Here is a 20762-nt window from a genome sequence, read left to right on the forward strand (position 1 = left end):
AGGCAGTTTCTTGAGTCAGAAATGGGGGCTGGAGAGATGGCTCAGTGGTTAAGAGCACTGACTATTCTTCCAGAGGTCCTGGTTCAATTCCCAGCAACCACATGGTGGCTCACAACCATCTGTAATGAGATCCAATGCCCTCTTTTGGTGTGTCTGAAGACAGCTACAGTGTACTCACATACATAAAATAAATAAGTCAATCAATCAATCAATAAATCTTTTAAAAAAAAAGTCAGACATGCTTTGGGGGCTAGGGAGATGGCTCCATCTGTAAAGCGTCTGTAGTACATGCATGGTGACATGATCTCTAGCACCCGTGGAATAACCCAGACACAGCAGTACACATCTTTCACCCACTGGTCAGCCAGCCTAGCTGAATCAGTGAGCGGCAAGTTCAAAGAGACTACATCTCAAAAAATAAAACAAGATGAAGGGTGGAAAAGATATGCAGAAGCTGGAGGGATGGCTCTGCAGTTAGGAGCACAGGGTCCTTTTCCAGAGGACCCAGGTTTCATTCCTAGCATCCACATGGTGGCTCACAACTATCTGTAATTCCAGCCCCAAGGGATCCAACATCTTCTTCTGGCCTCAGAGGGCAAAAATATATGTGCAGATCAAACACCTACATGCACAAAATTTTTTAAAAAATATACATTTTTAATTTAAAAATAAGGAAGACACTCAATATCAACCTACAGTCTGAGCACATTCATGCACGCATGCACACACATGTGCTTGTGCACACACACGTTAGACAAATATTAATATCAACCTAACAGTCTCGCTCCTACATATTCACTTCCAAGAACCAAAAAATGTCCACAGCAGGGTTAGTCATTGCTGTCCTAGGCTGGGCCAAGAGCTCCCTCGAAGTTTCCGTTAGTTCCTAGGGCTCTATAACCAAATGCTCTCAACTAGATGGCTTTGAAACACAAGCAAGCATTATCTTACAGCTCACTAGCTTCAGCTTAGAAGTACAAAATAAGGCACCTATCTAATTTGATTGCATCTACAAAGAGCTGTATGCCAGAAGAGGGCATCAGATCCCCTTACAGATGGCTGTGAGCCACTATGTGGTGGCTGGGAATTGAACTCAGGACCTCTGGAGGAGCAGACAGAGCCCTTGACCTCTAAATAAGCTAGTGTTTTTGTTTTAATTCCAGGTTGTGGGATATGGGTCTGCTTCACACTGTCCACAGCAGCTGACTATGATTTGCCTCATGCTCTAGCAGGGGCATGATTTGCCAGCTGCAGATAGTTTCTGCAGTCATGTGACATTTAGAATTCTGGGGACTCTTCAGAGAGTATATAAATACTAGGGCCCTTAGAGAGGATGTAGGTTGTTGGTTGGTTGGTTGGTGCTGTTTGTTAAGTAGTTGTGGGCAAAGAAGAAATTAGATATCCTGACAGCAAAGATCAAACTTGCCCCAAGTAACTCGATGCCCCTAAGTAGCAAGAAGTAGTGTAACATTAACTTTATGCCGGTTTCCCCTCTATCCTTTTTAAAAAACCTCCTATCTAGTGTCAGGGGGTTGAAAGTATTTGGAAGAAAAGGGGTAGAGAAGGGTAGAAGAAAGAAGAACACACAAAGTAGCAAAGATACAGCTACAAGGAGCTTTAAACCATATTGCTTCATGAAAAAAAGTCCATCAGAAAATGCTACCTACTGCGTGATCCAACTCTCTCTAGAAAAGGCAAAACTACAGTGTAAAATGTCAGTAGCTGCCAAAGGTTGGGGGTGTGGAAGTAGGGGATGAATGAATGATGCACAGGGGATTCTTGGGACAATAAAACTTTTAGAAGACAGTGGTAGCTACATTATCTGTCATGCTTGTCAAGATCTATGGGAGTTTAAAATACAAAGTCCAAGGTGAAACCCCTTGCTGGTTAAAGATAATGTATCAATACTGCTCATCAAATGTAACAAATGTATCACATGAATGTAAATATGTTATCAACAAGAGAAATGTGCAGTCAGGAATAGGGAGGTATTGGAATGATGTACTCTCCAGTCAGTCCATTCTTTCTTGTCCCAAGACTGGCCATGTGTCCATCTCCCACATGCCATAATCACCAGCCCATTACATTAGGTTATTCCTTTATCCACACTGTGCTATTTTCGTTTTTTTGTCAATTTGACACACACTAGAGTCACCTGGAAGAGGAAACCTCAACTGAAAGATGGCCTGCATCAGATTATCCTGTCGGCACAACTGTGGACCATATTCTTGATTAATGGTTGCTATGGAAGGGCCCAGTCCACTGTGGGCAGTACCACCCATAGGCGGGCGGTCCACTCCTGAACAAGCTATGGAAAGGAAATCAATAAGCAGTGTTCCCCCGCGGTGTCTACTTCAGTTCCTCCCTCCAGGTTCCTGCCTTAGCTTTCTTTAGTGATAGTCTATAATGTGGAAATAGAAAACCAATAAACCTTTTCCTCCCCAAGTTGTTTTTATCTCAGCAACAGAGAAGCAATCTAGAATACATCTTTGAATCTGTCAGTTGATCGTTGTGGCTTGCTGACCCCTGGTCTAGAATGCAGAGATGGTGAAAGGATTTAATCCATGCAACCCTGAAGCAGGCACCAGGGGAGGCCTGACACAGAGCAATTTTGTTCACTCCATGTACCAATGATGTAACTTGTGGTGTAATCATTATAAGCCTCTCACCCATTAGGCCCCTTTCTAGATGGGGGCAAAAGATTGTCCTGTCACGTTAGAGCTACTGCACTCTGAACAGACTCCGGATTCGTAACTGGTCTTTGGTCTACCAAAGACCAATCCCCATGAGGTACTTGTGGTATTAAGAAACTCATCCAGTGTTCTAGTTCGGTGGTTTTGATTAAAATCCATGCTTTTTTTAATATTACACAATACACTCTTAATCTCATTCAAGTTAAAAGTTGTTGTACTTGGTTCAGAACTGATGTGGCCTACACCTAGAGGACAAACGTCTGTACAACAGACAAGGTAAATGAAAAAGGCCCACAGACTTGAAAGGACCTTTATACCCTAGAAAGTCTGTGCGTATGCACCCAATCTGAAGTAAACAGGCACTCCACGGTCTCAGTTGACATACAGAAATGTAGACAGCATTGCGAAACAGGCAGAGACACAGTTTTCTATCCATAGAAATCTGATTTTTTTTTTGTTGGTAACTGGACTGGGGCTATAACTTAGTTGGTAGGGTCCTTGCCCTACTGCCCCCACACATACAAATATGCACACTATACACTCGAGAAAGAAAAAAATGTCAGTAACTGTGGTGGATAGTTTTATGTCAACTTTACACAAGCTACAGTGGTCTGAGACAAGAGAGCCTCAACTGAGAAAATACCTCCCTTAGATCAAGCTGTATGCAAACCTGTAGGGCGTTTTCTTAATTAGTAATTGATTGGAGACCAGAGTCTTTTATGGGTAGTACCATCCCTGGGCTTGTGGTTCTGAGTTCTATAAGAAAGCAGGCTGAGCCGGGCAGTGGTGGCGCACGCCTTTAATCCCAGCACTTGGGAGGCAGAGGCAGGTGGATTTCTGAGTTCGAGGCCAGCCTGATCTACAGAGTGAGTTCCAGGACAGCCAGGGCTACACAGAGATACCCTGTCTTGAAAAACCAAAAAAAAAAAAGAAAAGAAAACAGGCTGAGCAAGGCAGTAGGCATCGTCCCTCCATAGCCTCTGCATCTGTTCCTACTTCCAGGTTCCTGCCCTGTTGGAGTTCTTGTCCTGACTTCTTTGATAATGAATATTTTGGAAGTGTAAGTCAAATAGACCCTTTCCTCCCCAGCATCATAGCGATAGAAACCCTAACTAAGACAGCAGCTATCCCAAACTGTCTATACATTCTAGAACAGTACACTGGGAAGATAGGGAGTTATATAAATGAACTGGGGTGCTGATGATGGGTAAGAACAGAGCTCTGATTGTCTCACTCAGGGAACTATTAAGTCTGAGCCATCAGCGATGGATTTCAAAGTAATGGACACAGAATGACATTGAAAAGACCACTTGGTACTCGATGGGGGCAGGGTTGGAGAGTCAAGCTGTGAATTTGAAGTCTATCATTAAGCTAAGTGAGGGTAAAGGAGAAGTGACAAAGGCCTATTACTTTGTTCTTTCTCTAAAGACTGTAAGCTTCAAGACGCAAGTTTTGCTGTATTCCCCAGCATTCAGAAAGCTGCCACACAGAATTTGTGGCAAACGAAGGGGTGGTGGTAGAGGTATTTTGAAGGGCTAGGCTTAAGGCTTGAGTGAAATATTAATAAAATCTAGGTAACACTGAAAGCCGTTTGGGGATCCCAGGGTTCTGTCTTTGACGATTTTCTCTGTGAAGGATACTTGGGGGCCAGGGAATGTCAACGAAGAACTGATGTACACAGGTTGGTTGGGTTTTGTTGTTGTTTTTTTGTTTTGTTTTTAAAGACCTTGGGGATGTTCTGTTCTTGACACTTCATGAAGCTTCCTTGGTCTAGGAAAAAAACAGTAAGTACCTTTTAGGACTGGAAGGTGAATTAACTGAAAATGGAAGGCTGAGCCACGTCTGTTCTCCTTTAGTTACAACCATTCCCTTAACGCACAGCTAATACGACTGCTAGGCCCTCCGACCCCGTGAGAATTATTTTCACGGTTGGGTAGGAACGAACACACGATCCTAGCCTAGACCCAGACCGCACCAAGCTTCCGAACCCTCCCCATCCGGAGCCCGCCCTGTTCTCACACATCCCAGCCCCGGGGCGGCCACCTCGGCCCCGCCCTCTCTTCTTCCTCCTTTTCCTGCTCCCCCGCCCCACTTCCTTTCCCTGCGTCCGCCCCCTCCTCGCTCCCACCCAGGCCCTGTGCCCTCCCACGGCCGCTCCCTCTCGGCCCTCCCCGACTTCCCCTCCTCCTGGTAATCACCGCCCTTTTCAGGAGGACGGAGCAACCCCGTGCCTCACTCACCCAATGAGGAGTCGACTCAGGGTGGGGCGGGACTTGGGCTAGAGCGGAAGTGGTGGCCGGAGCGGAAGTGCAGCTGCCGCCGCCACCGCCGCCGCCGATTCCGGAGCCCGGTAGCTGCCGCCGTCGCCGTCACTGCACCTACGGTCGCTGCCACCGCCGCTGCCGCCAGCCCCGCCCGTGGAGTGAGCCCGGGAAGGACGCGGTCGCTGCCCTCCGATCTCCCCGGAAGCGCCTGTGTTCCCTACAGTCCTCCGCGGTGAGTGCGGCGTGGCTCCCAGGGGCCCCAGCGCGAAGCCCCTACTCGGGCGGCGGCTGTGGCCGGTCTCACTGCCGCCCCTCCCCGCTTCCGGCCGGGCCTGCGCCTCCGCGGGAAGCCCGGGCTTCTCGGGGTGCGGCCGGGCCTGCGCAGCTGGAGACCGCTGGGCCGCAGGCTCCCCTCGGCACCGTCTCTGCTCGGCGCCGCCCTTGCCTGCTTGCTCCCTTCGGGCCCGGAGCCATCCCTCTGGGCCTGTCAACCTCGCTCATTCTTTGTGGCTTTCAAAATTTGAAAAGTAGTCGGAGGCGGGCGAGTTCCCGAGCCGCGACGCCCCTGCCGCACTCCCCTGGATGAGTAAGGGTTTAACCTTGGCGACAGCTGGGGCGAATCCCTCTCCCACTTTGCAGTAAAGCTGTTTCATCATCGCTGGTGTGGGAAACCCAGCTGGACCCGAGATTCCCTGACAGCAGGGTTGAGGTTTGAATTAAGAAATGGTTTTGTCTGAACCTTTCACTGACTCAAACCGGATTCCCAATGGGGGTGGGGGAAGATCAGGCTGAGAATTGAGCCTTTTCTCTTGATATTTGTCGTCATTTACTGCCAGAATCTCGTATGTCCGCACCTCGAATTCATCCATACACTTTTTTGTGGCATATATATATATATATATATATACACACATATATATGTATGTTTACATATTGTTTGAAATTTGTCTAGTAACCTCAGTGTTTGAGGAAGGAGTAGGCGAGATGTGGACCCTTTTTTGCAAGATGAGCGCATTTGGGTCTGTTGCAAATGGAGAACATGCGTGCATCGAGGATTCCAAAGGTGGCAGCGTCGGTGAGAATTTGCCAACCTCTGTAAAAATGCATGGCTCATGTCCTTGCCTTCAGTACATTTTTTCTGGTGAGGCTAGATAGCATTCGACTCTTGATTTTTACTTGCCTGGTGTGGGAGGTGGAATCTGGCAAGATGTTACAAATCTCTAAAATCCCGGGAGCCGGTGCAGAAAGGAGCAGCACTTAAGAAAATATGAAAATTACGTTTCTCACTGTATCTCAGGTGTTCCTGTGAAACCATGCAGACATACAGTTTATGGGACTGAACACGTGCTTACTCAGCATCTCACATCTAGCTGCTGGAAATGTATATGAATATTACTGGGTTCTGGGTGGACTTCTCTTGACTGCCTCCAGTATGTTCCATTTCTTTGGGTTGCCCGAGTCTTTTTTTTTTTCTTCTTCTTTTTTAAAGATCTATGTCCTTAGCATTATATAGCAGGAGAATACTGGTTTGTTTTCTTCCCCGCCCAAGTTAGAATTTTAAGGATGACCTTAGAAATGAAAGGCTGAAAATCCAGTACCAAGTGCTAAATTATTTTCTTAGCCTCTGCCTTCTAACTATAAGTAACCGTTCACCCATCTTACAGATGAAGTCTTTATAAGAAATGAGGTGATTTGGCCTAAACCACACACCAACTTACAGATTGAATATCCTCTTTCATCGGTGGCAGTATTTATGGACTGTCAGCCCCTGGAGTATGGCTCCTACTTTGTTACCTTCTTCCATTTCCCATCATGCAGTGCTTGGGTTATATTGAAGCCATTTTAGACTTGGAGCTGTATGGATTGGGGAGGCAGCCTGTGTGGAAACCAGGCCGAGCTTGTTCCCTAGGCAGAGTCCCCAGAGATTTGCGCTGCTGCAAAAAGTGCATTTTCCCCATTTGGCTGTGGATCCAAAAACAGCACTGCTTAGGTGAATTTGATTCAGTTCTTCCCTCTATTTTCTAGCTGTGATCTTCAGGAGTTAATTCATCTCTGCTTCTTAGCTTCCCCATCTCCACCATTGTCTTGAGACCTTTTGTAAACTGTGTTAAGAACAAACCTTTGGTTTTGTTGTATTTAAATTCTTGACTTCAGTCTCTTTCTCCCTTTCTGATAAGATATAATACTATTTTGCCACTTGCTGTGAGAAATGATATATAACGTTCCATGTAGCATACCCAGTATTTCTCATGTGGACTGTACAAATGATAACTGTGTCCCCCTCTTCCCCACCTCTTTTGTTGTATAGCCCAGCCTAGGCTCAAACCCACTGCCCCAGTCTTCCCCCTCTGCCTCTTGGATGCTGGGCTAGTAATACAGCTTTTTATGTGTACTGGCAGAAAATGAAATTAAAATAAACTTCTGGGATACAGATATTCTTTTTTTTTTTTTTTTTAAAGGTTTATTTTATGTAAGTACACTGTAGCTGTCTTCAGACACACCAGAAGAGGGCGTCATATCTCATTACAGATGGTTGTGAGCCACCATGTGGTTGCTGGGATTTGAACTCGACCTTCTGAATAGCAGTCAGTGCTCTTAACTGCTGAGCCATCTCTCCAGCCCACAGATATTCTTAATACAAATAAAGTTAATAAAGTGAACATGAATACATATACCCCCTGTGAAGTTTAAATTTATATATGTGTAATGCTTAAATAGCCTATCTCAGACTTGATCTTTTTTTATGGTGAAAATAAAGTCTATTCTTCTAGCCCACTAAGAACTATAGAACAATGGTAAGCATAGTCACGGTGAAGTGCATAGCACAACGGAATTTGCAACTCCTTGGTAACTGTAACCTATGTCCATTGATCAGCCTTTATCTTGTTTTTACTGTACATGTGCAAGAGTTCACGTTCTGAGGTGTAGCATATAGTAGGTGTAGCCTAAAGCATAGAAACCCACAGAAGCTACCAGTGTGACTTAGTCATGAGCTGCCCAGGTATCCTCAGGAGCTAGCCGCGATCACGCTGCTCACCACTTGTAGCACTCGGTGTGTGCCATGCTTCCTTGTAAGCACTGCAAGCATCATTTGAGTCTGCAGCCAGTAAAAGGTAAGTGCTGCTGGCCTCATCGTGTAGCTGAGGACACTGATGTGCAGAAATGAGAAGTTTTCAAAGACACACATCTATGTAACACAGAGTTCAATGCTGAAATCGGGAGTCACACCCAGATCGTTTGACTGGGTGATGGTAGATTTCACTTGGGGTTGAACATGTATTTCGTGACCACAATTACTTTCTTGTACATGCACCATACTAATGTGTTCAGGTTCCAGTTTTAGCTGTTCATCTGTAGGGTGATGTATTGCTGGTATATATCGGATGAAAGCTGCTGAAAGGCAATTTTTCTAGCACTTGCTTTATACTAGGGAGAAAGTCCATCAGAAAACTGCAGAACACCACCCTAGGTTCTTGTTTATTGTATTTTAGTGTAACCATCACTTGTAGTTGCTAACCATACTACTTTGCAGTTTTTTAGGTTCCTAATTTTGTATGGGAGAAGGAAAAAAGGGAGATAATTCCCTCTGTAAGTAGAGAGAGGTTACTACATCCTGTAAGAACTGTGCTCCTGCTTTGTCAGTATCATCAGACAAAAGCAATGTGTAAATGAGGGACTCTAAGAACGATAACTTCCTTGTAAGTTGATGTTTAAAAGATCTTTGGTCATCTTTAATATCAACACTTGTGGGCAGAGACAGGCTGATCCTTGTGACAGCATTCTTCATAGTTCCAGCAGAGCCAGAGCTACACAGTGAGACTCTGACTCAAAAACAAAAAAACAAAGCCAAAAAACCATTTGGTTTATACATTTACCTAAGGAGATAAGAATTCAGATTATTTAGAGGCCAGGAGCCCATAGTTACATAATGACTTTTTAACTTTAGATCTATCTTCACTACAGGAATAGGATCTTCGTAGATCTGCATTTCATAAGGAAACAGTTGGAGCTAGACTCTGAAGAGGTTTTTCTAAGGAGAATGTTAAAGGAAGAAATGGATTTGAAGTGCTTTTCTGTTCTGTAATATGTCTGCTAAGAACAACTTAGAGGCTACTTTCGAGAGGCAGTTACATGTTTCTAATACTTGTAATGAGATGAAAGTAATCAGAGGCCTCACAAAAACAAGCTGTTCTGGCAGAGTGTAGGTAAACTTTTGCTTCAAGTTCTGCCCAGTTTTTGATTATGTAAGTTTCCTGTTCTGGTTGTTTATTTCATTGTTTTCCTTGAAGACTCAACTAGAAGAATTATTTCTGAATGGCCTTGACACACAGATGAAGAGCTAAATAAAAGTAGATCTGAGCCTGGTCTATCATTGTTTGTCCTCATGGGGAGAGCCTTAAATTAAAGCTTATTTGGTAGTTTGACGAGTTTTTAAGAGCGTATACTGTATACCTTTACATGATTCTTCAAAACAGTTAGCAGTAGTACTTTTAAGTATTGGAAGTTGTGGCTGATCTTAAAAAGATTGCTACATTGAGAAAAGAATTAATGTTGAGGGGCTGGTGAAATAGTTTATAGCTTATTGGTAAAGGTACTTGCCACCAAACCTGATATTTTAGGTTTAATTCCTGTTACCCATGAAGTGAAGGAGAAAACCAACTCCCTCAATTGTCTTCTGACTTCCAAGTGCACCCAAAATTAATGTCAACTTTTTAAAATTAATACTGTAGGGATAGGAGATAGCTATGTGGTAAAACGCTTACTATGCAAGCATAAGGACCTGTGTTTTCTCTCCAGCAATCATGTGGAAAAGTCAATGATGTGTGCATATCTCATCTCAGTTCTGGGGATGTGGAGACAGCAGAATGCCTGGAGTGCTGTGTGTGGTCTCTGTGAGAGGTCTGTCTCAAATTAAAAAAAAAACAACAACAACAAAAAACCCAAGGACAGTTCCTGAAGAATAACACTCAAAGCTGACCTGTGGTCTGAGTGTGTGCTCGCTCTGTCTGTCTGTCTGTCTCTCTCTTGAGATGGATCCCAGGTATCTGAATCAATACAAGTTCCTAAGTGCCTTGCCCATTTGAGTAGACCGTAAGTGATGATACTGTTGTTACTTAGCCTTCTTAGCGGGGTTGTGTATGGGTACCCAATATATTTGGTATGGAGGATATCATTTGAATATTTTAGGGACTTGTTGAAATCGAGTTTGAGTCTTAAGTGTGGTAGCCTCGCCTAGTCCTGATTTGAACCGAGGTAGTGCTCTGAAAAGTCCAGCTGGATGTGATGGCTCACATCTTAACCCCAGCATTCAAGAGGCTGAGGTAGGAGAAGTGCCAAGGGCTTGAGGCCAGGCTAGGCTGCAAAATGAGTTTTAGCCAACTTAAGTCATAGAGTGAGACCAACAGGATCCAAACCAGTAATCTAAGATAGACTATATATATGGTTTGGGTTCTATAGCGCCAACATAGCTTACCTGCGTCTGCCCACATAGGAAATAACAGCTTGTTCACTTTTTCATCAGTGGGGGCTGGAGAGATGGCTCAGAGGTTAAGCGCAGCATTAGCTGCTCTTCAAGAGGTCCTAAGTTCAATTCCCAGCAACCACACAGTGGCTCACAACCATCTATAATGGGATCCGATGCCCTCTTCTGGTATGTCTGAAGACAGCGACAGTGTACTCATATACATTAAAAAAATAAAGATTCATTGGTGACCAAGTGGCTTGAAACTCAGTGTGGTGGGCATTAATTACACTTTGGGTGTCCAAAGGATACTACTATGGATTCCTAAGTTAAGTTTACTGTCCACTGTAGATGCCAATAAAGGTGTTTACAGTAATCCCTAAGAGTCACATTCTAAAGATAAGCATAAGTAATTAACATGTACTATTCTTTTCAATTCAGTAAAGAGAACAAGGTAGATATAAAAGAAATGAGGTGGCCGGGTGGTGGTGGCACACGCCTTTAATCCCAGCACTTGGGAGGCAGAGGCAGGCGGATTTCTGAGTTCGAGGCCAGCCTGGTCTACAGAGTGAGTTCTGGGACAGCCAGGGCTACACAGAGAAACCCTGTCTCGAAAAACCAAAAAAAAAAAAAAAAAGTATAAAAAAAAAGAGAGAGAAAGAAAGAAATGAAGTGCATATTAATGTGTTTCTTATTCATTGACCCTTGTTACCTTTGTGAAATACTTGTCAGTGCTGTAACTGAGTGCTTACAGAAACTCCTAAACAATAGCATCACAAATTACTCTTTTTAAATGATTGGGTCGTTAGAGTAGTATGGCTATAAATGATTTATCACTTTAAAATTATTTTGGAAGCAAGAAGTAGTGTTTATTGTCACTGATTCCCACAGGTAACCTGAGAAGCATAGATACTGACTTGGAGCAGTAATTTACTTCAAATTATCACTGTGTTTGCTTCTGTGTGCTTTCATATCTAGTTATATAGAGGTAGATACTTTAACAGTTACAATTTATAAATGACTACTATAGGCTAAAGAGTTTCTGAGTTCTCATGTGTGAGTCAACTGCTTGAGCACGGTGCTAAGTTCTGCTATCATACTGCGGTCCTTATAAGGAGAGCCCTTCCCCGTGGATGTGTGTGTGCTGTGTACTGGAGCATAAGATGACTTAACCAGTAGCTACACTCCTGAAGCAAAATGAATCCCCGCAGATGTCTACTGCCGGTAGCTAGGGGTGGGACCTCCAGAATGTTAGCCTGCTCCATTTTGTGCAGGTAATCCCAGCTGAGTCATGGGTGCAGAAGCAGCAAGCACATGACATCAGGAAGACAGCCTTTTGCAGCACTTCTCGGTTTCTCCGTCCTCTGGCTCGGACATCCTTAGGTCTGTCCACAGTGTTCCCCAGCTTTGGGGATGTGTCCCAGGCAGGCGGTAATCACTTCACTTTCACTTTTTACTTTTTTCTTTTCACTTTTTGTACCAGTTGGAGTCTTTGCATTAACCACTTAACTGCCGAAGAAACATCTCTGATCAAGGTCGAGATGAATGCTAATCTGTTGGAATAAGCCTAGAAATTTAAAAGGTGGCTTAACAGCATGTTTAATAAAACAGTAGTAGCTTCCCCCTGGGGCCTGGAACCTCCTTAGCAATGGGCTAAGTTAGGTTTACAGTCCCCTGTCATGAATTCCTTCCTTCAGAGTGGGCCTTACCTCTAATCTCCAACTTGGTGTTCTGTTCTAGTGTTTGTGGCTGTGATAAAGTACATGACAGAAGTGGTTTAGGGGAGGAGAAGTTCCCTTTGCATTCCTCCTAACCCTTTCCACTCTCAGCAGTTCCTTCTTTATTTTCATATTGTCCCCTTCTTCCCTTAGGTCCCCTCCTCTCCCATTCATGACCCTTTCTAAGTTTTCTGACCTCTACAGATACTTAAGAACACAAATCCAAAACTTCACTTAGAATGGATCATCTCACTTAGAATGGTATTTCCCAGTTTCATCCATCTTCATGTGAATTTTGTAATTTTATTTTTCTTACAACAGAATAAAATTCATTTCAAGTATATATGCTCAATAGATGGACACCTAGGCTGACTCATTTCTCCAGCTCTGTAACTACAGCAGTAGTGAATATGGAGGTGTAGGTGTCTCTAGTAAGATAAGTTGGCTTGAGTGGCTACATTATAATCTGTTCATGGGGTCAGTCTCTTGGGCTGCCTTATGGGTCAGAATTAGCATATGTCTTTGGATTGGTCACTTAGAGCCAGCAGGTCAGTTTATTGTGGTGCATGTTATTTGTTCACACCTTGGACATATCACTTGACACTGGTTTTAAGTATGTTCATTGGGCATAATTAGTAATGATGCTTGTACTGGGTGTGCTTGAAATCCCAGCAACCCGGAATAAGAGGCAGGAGGATCAGAAGTTCAATTCCAGGCCAGCCTGGGCTACATGAGGCTGGCTCAGAATAACATGGAATTCCACAACTGCTGTGAAAAAGGAAAGGGTTTGGTTTTTCTTTACAATTTAGTGTTTGCTGGACATGGAACTGTTGTATTTTAGATATGCCGTTCCTGTTTCCAGCAAAGAATCTGTACATGTTGAATGAAATAGAAGTTTTACAAGACTACATTTTGTATGTGGAATGGCACATAGTCATTTTTAGAGTAGGTGTTTTTCAGTGAGTAGTTTCCTTTGGAAGCCAGGAATGCTTCACTTGTTTGGGATAACTCCCACCAACCAACTGGCCCCACTGACTTGCATTAGGAGGTAGGTAGCTTGGCATACTTTCTTCAGCTCTGATCTTCAGTGTGGTACTGGAACAGTGCATCAGTGAGTGTGGTCAGCCTGCACCCCATTCACACCTGGAAGCCTGGGTTTATTTGTCTATCGCTGTAACTTATTTCTCTCTTACCATCTCACAAAGGGAACTGGGACACCTACCGTCCTTTTTTTCCTTTCTTTTTTACATGTATGTGAAACCAGAGGCATCTGTTCCCTTGGGTTGGACTAACAGGCAGAACTGTGAGCTCCAGAGATAGGTTCTGGAAGCCAGAGTCTGCCGCTTTAGAGCAGTGTGTGCTTGTAGCTGCTGAGCACTGACCGCGGCCCCAGAGCACGCGGCCCTTAACCTCTCCCCTCTAAGTGTAGTTGGTGCTTTTCCAAGGAGACTTGGTATAGCTTTAAATATCTGCTGCCTTCTTGTGTTTCCACACAAGTGGGGGTGAGGGGGGGTACACTGCTGGTAGTTCTTCTCAGCTCTTTGAAGTGAATAATCCAAAAAATTCTTGGACATGCTGGTCATTTCTGCAGTTGTTTCAGTGTTGGATTGTAAGTGTTTCCTCCTTGTGATGTGCCTTAGGTGTCAGCATTCCTTGCCTGGGAGCCTTCCTGGGCACTCTCTGAGCATTTGGTGCTAGTTGTCTTATCTAACTGTTGTTTGTGCCTACTTTTAACACTGCAGAAACAGGGAGTTATAATCTGGGGGGATTGCTTAATTGCAGTATATGGTTCCCTGTTGGTTCTGTGAAAAGAGCACCATGTTTTCTATAAAGTTGAGGGATTCTTGACATGTAGTAGATAGTAGAACAAGCTATTCTGCTCAAGCTTACTCTTTTACAATTGAAAGTGTTCTTTCCCGTGGAAATATTTAAGTTTTTGATTCTAAAAGCTAAAGTTATCATTTTCTTTTTCTTTTTTTCACTTTTTTATTTATTTGCAATCCAAATGTTGTCTTCTTCCTGGTTCCCCCCTCCATGTTCACCTCATCCCTTCTCCCCTTTGCTTCTGAGAGAGTACTCCCCCACCTCACCCTGCTAGCATCTCCCTTACCTAGGCCATCAAGTTTCTACAGGATTAAACACATCCTTTCCCACTGAGGCCAGAGAAAAGGCATCCTGAGTGGGTCTGGACCCAAAAGAACATACATGGTATATACTCACTGATAAGTGGATATTAGCCAAAAAAATTCAGAACACCCATGATACAACTCAGACCATATGAAGCTTAACAAGAAGGAAGGCCCAATTGTGGATACTTCAATCCCACTTAGAAAGGGGAACGAAATAATCTTGGGAGGCAGAGGAAGGGAGAGATCTGGGTGGGAAAGGGAAGGGGAAAAGGGGGGACAGGGTTATGTGTGGCAGGGAAGACAGGAGAGAAGCCCAGAGGACCAGGAGAATGAATAGAAATACTCAGCAGTGTGGGGAACGAGGTGAGGAGGAACCTCTACAAATCCCAGGCAGCAGAAATGTGAGAGGCTCCCAGAACCCAATGGAGATGACCTTGGCAGAAATGCCCAACAGTGGGGAGATGGAACCAGAAGAGACCACCTCTAGTAGATAAATATGGCCCCCATTTGAGACATGGGCCACCTACCTATCTTCAAAATTTTCAACCCAGAATTGTTCTTGTATAAAGGAAATGCAGGGACAAAAATGGAGCAGAGACTGAATGAAGGAAAAGCCATCCAGAAACTGGCCCAACTTGGGATCCATCCCATGCACAGGCATCAAACCCAACAATATTACTGATACCATGTTGTGCTTGCAGACAGGAGCCTAGCGTGGTTGTCGTCTGAGAGGCTCTGCCAGCAGCTGACTAAGACAGGTGTAGATACTTACAGCCAACCATCAGTCTGAACCCAGGGTCCTTTATGGGAGAGTTAGGGGAAGGACTGAAGGAGCTGAAGGGGATTGCAACCCCATAGGAAGAACAACAGTATCAACTAACCAGATTCCTCAGCTCTGAGACTAGGCCACCAACCAACCATACGTGGGCTGGTCTGCAGCCCCTGCTACATAGGTAGCAGAGGACTGCCTTGTAAAGTTATTTTCGACTTTTCTTAACTTGGAATAAATTTTTAAAAGAATATATAAATGAGTGATAGTGATTTTCTGTTAGGCTATTCTGAAGTGACTTCTCCATATTTTGACTGACCTCCAACTTCTAGAAAATTAGAAGGTGAGGTTGGCTCACAATGTTGGTTAAGTTAGCTCTGCATTTGTAGTTGCTTTAGGATTGTATTTGGAAATATTCTTGTGACCACAGCACTGAGGAGATGGACAGGAGGATGGAGAGTTCCAGGCTACCCTGGGGTTACATGTTGAGAGCCTGTCTCAGAACACCAACATGTGCTGCAAATGTAGCCCAGTGGTAAAGTACTTAGCCAGTATGCCAAATCTCTGGTGGACTCCACAGTACAGCTTCTTCCTAGAGAAGATTATAAGGGGGGGGGGGGCTTGGAGAGTTTAGAAGACAGTGTCTAATACCCTGGAGCTGGAGTTCAAGGTAGTTGTGAGCTACTGGATATGGGTAACCAACCTGGGTCCTCTGAAAGAGCAGCAAGTCTGCCAAGCCATTTGCTTTCCCACCACCACTCCCCATCAGCCCCCTGGCTTATTTCTAAGAAGCTTTTTTATGTGAGACAGAATAGTCTGTTCCTCTGGTGCTCATCACAGGCTGTGTTCTCACACTGACTGTAGAAAGTAAACTCACCCACCTACACCTCAGCTCTGGGGAATGTGCATGAGGATTTAGAGTTCCAGGCCCTGGGCCTCAGCTGATCTGCTGTGTGTTGTGATCTAAACATGGGCTAAGATGATTTTAGAAGTGGTGGATTGTCAGGTTTGTTTGTGCACTTAGGAGGGTTCCAGACCAGCCTGGACTACATAATGAGTGAGACCTTCGCTCCTAAATAGAAAAGTCAACTTTAAAACTAAGGATTATAAAAATACTAAGAGATAACACTGAGATTACTACCTTTACCCATTTTGTATTGATGTCTCATCATGTTTGTATGCTCTTTATGAACATTTTAGGAACATATCCCTTTGCATAGCCCTGTACATCTTAAATGTATCTTTCCTGTGCAGCCTCCTTTTGGAGTCCTGTAATTTTTACTGTCTTGACTCTCTTTCTTCCTTTTTTAAGTAACCAGCCCTCTCCTGTTAGGTATTTGAATCGTTTACAGTACTCCACTAAGCATTTATTAGCCAGTGTCTCCCAGTTCTGTGACTTGCTGCTTCCAGTGGCTTAGAACAGACAGATTGACAGCCGTCATTACCATGTGGGTGCGCATGAGAACTCTGTTCTCAGACACAGCAGTGCCTTCCTGCTGGCTCATTGCCAGGCTAGACTGTGGCCTCCAAGGACTTCATATTCCCTGGTTGAAAGCAAATAGGCTGTTTGGCCAAAATTTTCTTGGTAGGACTCTCATTCTAAATCTCAGAAAGAAATGCATGCCGTTCTGTTAAATTACTTACAAACGCCAGAAAAATCTGGTTGGCAACTGCTAAAATGTCACAATTAACATGTATGTTCATGGGCTGGAGAGATGGCTCAGTGGTTACTGAGGTCACTGACTGCTCTTCCAGAGGTCCTGAGTTCAATTCCCAGCAACCACATGGTGGCTCACAGCCATCTGTAATGGGATCTGATGCCCTCTTCGGGTGTGTCTGAAGACAGCTACAGTGTAATTATAAACATAAAATAAATAAATAATTCTTTAAAAAAAAACATGTATGTTCATTTTAAGCTCACTGAGAAAATGAGCCTCATGTTAACATGTAACTGCTTCCTGGGCAAACATCAGTCTAGACTTACTTCTCCTTCCTGGGTTTGTGTCCATTGTTCTGATACTGGGGATTGAACCCAAGGCCTTCCAGATACAGAACAAGTGCTCCTTCAGTGAGCTAACAGTTTTTGAAATTGTATATTTTTTCAAAAGCTGACACTTTGGGTTAAAATAATAACGTATAGGCACTTGGGGAGAACTGATGGTCTTCAGATTGTGTGGTATGTATGTTTAAGAAAGGTTTTGTTGGGGGCAGGAATTTGCAAGGGTGGGGAAGGGGGCTGCACTTAGAATGTAATGTGAATAGAAAAATTAATTATAAGAAAAAGGAAGAAAGATGGGTGGGTGGGTGGGTAGATGATGGATCCTGGGGCGCAGCCTGTGGGAAATCCTTTGCCCAGTGTAATCCTTTGCCCAGTGAAAGATCTTGAGTGGCCAGAACAACCAAAGTGTTACAGCTCTCTGAGGGGAGGCTGGAGCAAGGCAGGCTGCCAGGCCTCCTCTGTGGCCACTGCTGCCCTGGAACCAGTGGCAAGTGGGAGACACTGCTGGCAGCTAGAAGCCAGACTGGACTGAACAGGAAGTGGCTGTGGTCCAGCACATGCACCGGGCTATTTGGGCTGGGTCAAGGTTCAGCAACAAAAGCTTAAGGAGAGAAAACTCTCCTGGGAGTGTCACAGTTCAGTAAGACAGGCACTCTCAGGCACTTTATCCCATGTGGGTAGGACCTTATAAACGTTTGGGGTTGGGGTGGGGTCCAGAGGCAGATGGTTTTTATTGACAGGATCTGAGGTGTTAGGGATGCCTCATCAGCACGTGGAAGAACTTCTAGTATTGTCCCTAAGTGACTGATTGTCACGGTCCTTTCACTGTGGTATTATGGTTACATGTTCCAGGACAGGCACCTGGTTGGGAGTAGATTTAAATGCCTACCATCCTCAATTATGAGAATTGCTGGCGTTCCTGAATCTGTTCGACCTGACCATTTTTCTGTCTGGTCCACTGTCCCATGGATAGATGGGTGGGTGGATGGATGGAAGGATGAAAGGATCAGTGGATGGGTGGGTAGGTGGGTGGATACCAGATTGGTTGATTGATTTTTTTTTTTTTTTTAATAGCGGTTGTTCCTTAATGCCCTGTTCCTGGTAGTCACAGCTACTCTGCTGAGGGAAATGCTGTTGTCTGCATTTATAAACTGAAAATATGAGTTTAACGGGATCCTTTTCTGTGTAGTGACAGATTGTGCTTTGACACATGGTGCCGTTGCCTTTCTGTGTGTTCTTTGTTCTCCCAGTCATGCATGTTCAGAAACTTAACAGATGCATATTTGAATAGTTTGCGGCATTATGTCTGAATCCTTCCTTTAAGAGTAGTGTGTGGAAAACTAAGTGGTAGACGCTCTCCACTACCATAGACCAGTGTAAAGAAGCCGTAGACTGTGGGCAGACTTGTGTATACTCAGAGTCCTGGATCACAGACAGCTCTAGGCAGGTAGATACAGTTTACATAGGCATGAAGTAAAATATCCAGGACAGCATTCTAGATGAAGAGACTTGCATGTCTGAGTGAGGTATGAACAAGGCATGTGGGAATGTGAACTGATGACCTCACAGGCTGAAGGACTTTGAGAGCAACCCAGTAGTGTTTCTTAAGTGATACAGTAGTAGTCCTCCCAAGAGGAACCTTGAGGTTACTGAACATGGCTGAAGAGGTGTTAAGTCTGCAGAGTACGGGAGCAGCCTTTGAGGACAGGAGCTTTGGGTTATTACATTTGAGGAAGGAGAAGATGCTGCCCAATCTGTGGGGTGGGGTGGATTTGTCTTAGGATCTCATTTAGGAGCTACTTGCTCATAGTAGGTAATGTGCAGGATACTGGGAGAGACTAGAAATACAATACAAAATTTTGGTTGATTCATTACAAACTTAAAGAAAAAAAAAGACAAAGTCCAGGGCTGTTACACAATGCTAGAGTGTAATAATGTACATGAGGTCCTGAGTTCAAGCCCCAACTTTAAGAAGAAAGATACCACCAGGCAGTGGTGGTGCACTCCTTTAATCCCAACACTTGGAAGGCAGAGGCAGGCAGATTTCTGAGTTCAAGGCCAGCCTGGTTTACAGAGTAAGTTCCAGGACTATACAGAGAAACCCCGTCTTGAAAAACAAACAAAAACAGAAGAAGAAAGATACCACAACCAAAGACAAGCTGAATGAACATTTTTAAATACCCAAAATGTTGTGGTTTCAAAAGGTGGCACTAGTCACATTTTCTAGTGAGTAGCCACATGTAGCTAGTGGCTATTGGTGTAGGGGTCATGTGAGGAAGAGCCATTGCCTAGTGAGTCAAGACAGAATGTGGACTTGTATGCAGACAGCTGTTTTGACAGCAGCATATGTGAGAAGAAGTTGCTGTCTGTTGCTGTCTCACGGTCTGTGAAGGCACTGTGGAAACTTAATCAGGGTGTTTCTTTATTGGAGATTTCAGAGGATGGTTCTGACAGTTGAGATGTGAGGTAGCTCAAGATGGTGGTGGCCTGAAGTGCAGGTTGGGTGTAATGTAGGTGAAGAAAGAGGAGCTGTTTCAGCTTTCCTTGTCCGTGCCTTCCTCCAAACTACTAGTTGTTGTGTAACCCGTTTCCTGTTGAAATTGGCCTAGCTGTTCCAAAATCCATGTTATATAAGTCTTAAGTTATGTAAGTATCAGGACCTTTAGTTAATGTTTTCTTGTGTCTTTGTGTGTGTATATATAAAATTGAAAGTTTTAGAAAATATCAGTTTTCTTTTAAGGACATTCATTTATGTCTATAGTAACATGATGTTTTTTAATCTTTAGGAACTCTGACAGTATCAAAGAATCTTGAAATAGTTATTTTGGATTGATTTATTTATTTACTTTCGTTTTTCAAGACAGGGTTTCTCTGTGTAGTTCTGGCAGACCTGGAATTCACTCTAGGCCAGGCTGGCCTTGGAACTCACAGAGATCCACTTGCCTCTGCCTCCTAAGTGCTGGGATGGATTTATTTCTTTTTATATATATAGGTGGTTGGGTGTATGTATGCATGCATATATGTATGTTTGTGTATATATATACATGTATACAATGCCTCTCTGTGTGTGTGTGTGCACACGCGCGTGCGCACTTATTACTTACAGAAGCCAAAAGAGGGCCTTGTACCATGGAGCTAGAGTCCTAGGTGGTTATAAGCTACTACCAGCCTGAAGGAATTTGAACCCAAGCCCTCTTGAAAGAGTAGCTCTTACTTGCTGAGCCACTTCTCCAGCCCCTGACGTTTCTCTTTTGGTGCTACATGTTTAGTGTAGCATAGTACCTCAGGAACTTGGACTAGTAGAAGGTCACCATTGGGGGCGGCAAGATGGCTCAGTGGGTAAGAGCACTGACTGCTCTTCTGAAGTTCGGATCCCAGCAACCACATGGTGGCTTACAACCACCCATAATGAGATCTGATGCCCTCTTCTGGAGTGTCTGAAGACAGCTACAGTGAATTATGCCAAAGCGAGCAGGGCCGGCAGAGGTCCTGAGTTCAATTCCCAGCAGCCACACACATGATAGCTCACAGCCATCTATACAGTTACAGTGTACTCATACACATAAAATAAATAAAAATAAATCTTTTAAAAAAAAAGGTCACCATTGGAGGACTGTGCATATAGAATGCATGGACTTGTAGGTGACTGCTGTAAGAGAAGAGGGCCTGGGACCCGCACCTAGGGGTTTCACTGGCTTTGTTTGTTTGTTTGGTTTTTTTTTTTTTTTG

The 20762-nt window shown here is 44.1% G+C and overlaps 1 protein-coding gene and 1 long non-coding RNA gene across 2 annotated transcripts in view; one reads left to right on the top strand and one right to left on the bottom strand.

The window, feature by feature from the left end:
* Positions 1–4379: 4379 nt before the first annotated feature.
* LOC116091354 lies at positions 4380–5058 on the bottom strand. Its single transcript, XR_004119014.1, has 2 exons — positions 4934–5058; positions 4380–4463 (listed from the first exon to the last, which is right to left on the bottom strand). It is a non-coding gene; the product is annotated as an uncharacterized LOC116091354 (long non-coding RNA).
* The window catches only part of Ywhab (tyrosine 3-monooxygenase/tryptophan 5-monooxygenase activation protein beta), a 24468-nt gene continuing 8674 nt past the window's right edge, over positions 4969–20762 (top strand). The window contains exon 1 of the mRNA XM_031372692.1: positions 4969–5189. The gene's annotated coding sequence lies outside the window, so the exon portion shown is untranslated. The remainder of the gene's footprint in view (positions 5190–20762) is intronic.

The sequence above is a fragment of the Mastomys coucha genome, unplaced genomic scaffold, assembly GCF_008632895.1.
Source record: "Mastomys coucha isolate ucsf_1 unplaced genomic scaffold, UCSF_Mcou_1 pScaffold15, whole genome shotgun sequence".
In the NCBI taxonomy this organism is placed as follows: domain Eukaryota; kingdom Metazoa; phylum Chordata; class Mammalia; order Rodentia; family Muridae; genus Mastomys; species Mastomys coucha.